At 40.2% G+C, this 4,461-nt stretch overlaps 1 non-coding gene across 1 annotated transcript; it reads right to left on the minus strand.

Moving 5' to 3' along the window:
• Window positions 1-290: 290 nt before the first annotated feature.
• TRNAD-GUC lies at window positions 291-362 on the minus strand. Its single transcript has one exon. It is a non-coding gene; the product is annotated as a tRNA-Asp (tRNA).
• Between the last annotated feature and the right edge of the window lie 4,099 nt (window positions 363-4,461).

Genomic DNA, 4,461 nt, shown 5'->3' on the forward strand with positions numbered 1-4,461 from the left:
TGATCTTCAAATATCAATTATCTCATATATCATGATCTAGAAGGTTCAGAAAAGGGCAATGGAACAAAGCCAAAGAAAATCAAGAAAAAGCCAAAGAAAATCAAGAAAAAAGCCAAAGAAAATCAAGAAAAGGCCAAAAAAATCTGATCTTCAAATATCAATTATCTCATATATCATGATCTAGAAGGTTCAGAAAAGGGCAATGGAACAAAGCCAAAGAAAATCAAGAAAAAGCCAAAGAAAATCAAGAAAAAAGCCAAAGAAAATCAAGAAAAGGCCAAAAAAAGGAGCGCCGTTGCCGGGGATCGAACCCGGGTCACCCGCGTGACAGGCGGGAATACTCACCACTATACTACAACGACTTTGTTGCTTCTCTTTGTCAAAACATTATAATAAAAATAATAATAGAAGGGGTCCGACTTATTTTAAAGGAGGGAAGAGAATGACAATGAAATATAAAGATAGTTTAATAAAATTAAAAGATTTATGATTAAATTGGCACAAGTACAAATTGTTTAAGACCATTTTTTTGGAAATTTTCTCTTTAGTTTACCGTATGGTCTATTATGTTGCTTTTTAATTTCACATCCATTTGTACGCTGGGAAATTTCGAGTCTAAAATTTCAGAGAAAACAAATTAATGCGAAAATATTGGAGAAATGAGTACTATATCTAATTTATTAATTGAAGCGTAAGTAACCCTGATTCCTTTCTCTGCAGAGATAACAGTCGAGTGCCTTTGCGGTCGATCTCGAATCAAACGACAGAAAAACTCAAATCTTCGAAGTCTCTAGGACTCTAGAAATTGACCCGGCAGGAACCCGATGTTTGTCGACGGAAGACGACGGGGTTTTGCTGTAAAGGAAGCTGTCCACTTGTTGAAAAGTGCCAATATTTTTATCATTATGCCGACGAGAATGGACCTAAATAGTAAATACTGTAGCACAAGGTGACGCAATGGAGTACGTTTCTCTCTATTTCATCACGTCCAAAACTACGAGCAGAACTTTTCTAGGAGCGATTTTTCTTTTTAGTCGGCTTCTGATAGTGATGTCAAATGTTTACTATTTTGTGAATTATTTGGACGAAAATGTTTTCGTTGCAGATTATCCTATGCTACCAACCCAACATATAAAATGTATGATTTAAATGGATTCTGTGTAGGAGCGAGTCAAAATTAATTTAACGTGCTACCTTTTTGTTAACCCTTAAAATTCCTTTTTTGTTTTTTGCAAAAAAAGAAATTAATGGTAGGAAACCTTTTTCTCATTTGCTAGCGTTTGAATTTAAACAAACTAATGAAAAATCTATACTTAAATTAGAAAAATAATTTTCTTTTATAAAAAAATCGAAACTCATTTTTGAAAATAGAACTAAATCCCAATGCTTAGTCCTAAAATCTTGACATCTAAGCCGAGGTCCCTCGATGTTTGTTAAGGGACCTCGATGGGCCCAACGCAGCTCTTGTGCTTGAGGATCCTGCCCCCACCCCAGATCGACGACCTGGCAAAGTCCCCTTAGGCAAGGACCGGGACTCAAGACTTAGGTTTGTTGTTGAGATTTTTTTTTTTCTTCAAATGTGTGTTTCATATTTCTCTTGTAACAAACGCCGCTGAATGGTTTCCATATATTGTGTGTAAAATACGACAAAATATAGAGAAAATGGAATCCTCTTCCTTAGAAGTTAATGTTTTTCAAAGATATTTTCCAGCAGGTTCATTTTCTTCCTCCAGTACAAACGAAGCCAATGTACCTTTGGTGTTGCCAAGCTAACGTCACCAACCACCATTGCCAATTTTCCCCGGCCAACAGATTGGCTATCACTTTCCAGGCCATCAAAAAATGATAACCACTCGATTTTAATTATAACGTAATCATTTAAATACATAATGAAAATATGATATATATATCATTTCGTATTTCATAAAATCCAATTCCAAGAAATAAAAAAGGAAAATCTGGTGTCCGAAAAGGATACCGCAATAATTGTGGCCATTCTTTGGTTGGATTGGTAGATGAAAGTACTGAAAACAAAGGCCAGGAACAGAGGGACATATAAAAGAAAATGGCAAGAGTCAGTCAACCTTCTCGCTTGGTAGACTATTCTTGAGGTCACTGCCGGCCGCATTGCTCCGCCTCCCATTTCCTGGACCTTTCCTCTTCCCAGGCCCCCCTCGCAGCCTTCAATCCTCCGATCGAGCCGCCTCAAGATCAGCCTCTTGAAGCACTCCCAACTTCTCTGTTCCTTTCCATAGTTCCACGCCCCCCCTTTTCTTGTTTTTCTTAAAGTAGATCTCAGTTTCTGCGGTTGACTCTTGGCATCTGCACGGTGATTGAGCCTGGTTTGGTCCTTTGGAGGAGTTGAAGTGGAAACCAGATGATCTGTTCTTTGTGGTGTCAGCTGAAACTGAGGTAAGATCACATAAGGGAGCAAAAGAGAGAAGGGGGTTTAGCTGATCTGTGAGTAGTCTGTGAGTCCTGCCTTTTTTTTTTTTTTTTTTTCTGGTAGATCTGAGCACAGATATTTTGGGCAATTTCCCACTGTAGCCCACCATTCATAGATATAATTCAAGGACTGTGCTTGCTTAGCAAAACTTGAAGAAGGGTTTGGTTTTGGAGTTTTTGGGCAATCCCTATATTTCCCATTTTTGGACCCAAAAATGGGTGGGGTGTGGAGTAAGAAGAAGGAAGTAGACTCTTCATCAATGGAAGACAGCAATCCTAGATACCAGTCTCAACTGAACTCTTATGAAGCCGCCTGTAGAGCCGACCGGAGCTTGCAAGATTTTGACAGGACCTTGCATGACCAAGCTGATAGAGTAATTAGGACACTAGCAGGTAGTGCTGAGGCTCAATCCCTAGCATTGAACTCTATCGGAGAGACGACCACTGGCGTTCTTGAGATGAACCGTGCGCTAGCCAACATCATTCTTGCATCCAAAGAAGACATATGGAAAGACAAAGAGCTGTCCAATTTAGTGGAGTATTACTTCAACCATGGCCTACGAATATTAGATTTCTTCAATTCCCTTGAGAATTGCCTGAGGCGGGCCCGTGATAGCCAGTCCAGTATTCGACTCGCACTTGTGCACTTTGAGGAAGAGAGAGAGAGAATGTGGGAGGGGAGAGGTATGTCAGGACATTGCTGGAGCTCCAGAGATTCAGAGAAGCGGGCGACCCATTCACGGAAGAGTTCTCGAAGCTCCTTTACTCTGTGCTTAAGCAGCAGGAAGAGATGTTGGTGAAGTTGGAGGCTTGTAAGAAGAAGCTTGACAAGAAAGTTAAATCGGCACAAACTTGGAGAAGGGTGACCAATGCCATATTTATGACCGCCTTCGTGTCCACTTTGATCCTCTCGGTCGTCGCGGTCGCGATCGCTGCACCACCTGTTGTGATAGCTCTAGCTGCTGCTCTTGCAGCTCCAATAGGGACAGTCGGCAAGTGGTGCGATTCTTGGTGGAAAAACTACCGAAGGGAACTAAAAGGGAAAAAGTTGTTGGTAGACCTAATGAATGAGGGAACTAAGATCTCGATTGAGGACTTGAAGACGATTCGGTCGCTTGTGGGTAAGCTGGAAATTGAGATTGAGTCGATCGTACAAAAGGCTGACTTCGCTCTTGGAGAAGAACAGGAAGAAGCGGTGAAGCTTGGGATGTTGGAGATCAAGAAAAGGGCGGAAGTTTTCATGAAAACTATCGACGATCTTGGTACACAAGCTGATAAGAGTAGCCGCGAGATACGGATGGCGAGGACAGTGATATTGCAGAAGATAATGGGACAGTCCAGTCGTTAGTTCTTTTCTAATGCTTAGAAAGTTAACGGTTAATGCAGTTCACTGTCTTAGATGAACTTTATGTTGCAGATATCATCTCGCCTTTCTCCTTTTGGTTGAAGTTGATCTGGCTAATGTGGCTTCAACCAATTCATGCAAATATATAGAGATTATGAAGCAGTTCTACATTGGTGTGCTTCAAAATGCGGATGCCTGTCTTCGAGAGAACTTTTACCTATTTGGCTTCGTCCTGTTAATCTAGCTATGCGAGTGCTGATTTGTTTGCTCGATTCATTGAAAGAGAAAAAATTGATTCAAGCATTACAGTAATGTGGCTTTCCAATTCCTTCTAAATATGACATATTAACAAAATTCTGTCATCACCAGTAATAAAAAATGGAGGGAAACCAAAAACTTCGGAGTCTCATGCCACATTCTGCTCATGAAGTGTCAAGTAATCTGAGGATGCCAAAATATTGGGGTTGCTGAGATGCACATCTTAGCAGTTAATTCATTGTGGAAAACCATCTATGTAGCAAAAGTAGTATAATCTATAATGGCAGGATAAGTTGTACGGCTGCTGTAAATTCTCTTGGCTCTTTTTAGTTTAGTTCTTCAAGTTTAACTATGAAGTCGCAAGACTGCTGCACTAATTACGTTATCCTTATTTTACTCTCATTGGTCATGTT

This window comes from Eucalyptus grandis, chromosome 8, assembly GCF_016545825.1.
Source record: "Eucalyptus grandis isolate ANBG69807.140 chromosome 8, ASM1654582v1, whole genome shotgun sequence".
NCBI lineage: Eukaryota > Viridiplantae > Streptophyta > Magnoliopsida > Myrtales > Myrtaceae > Eucalyptus > Eucalyptus grandis.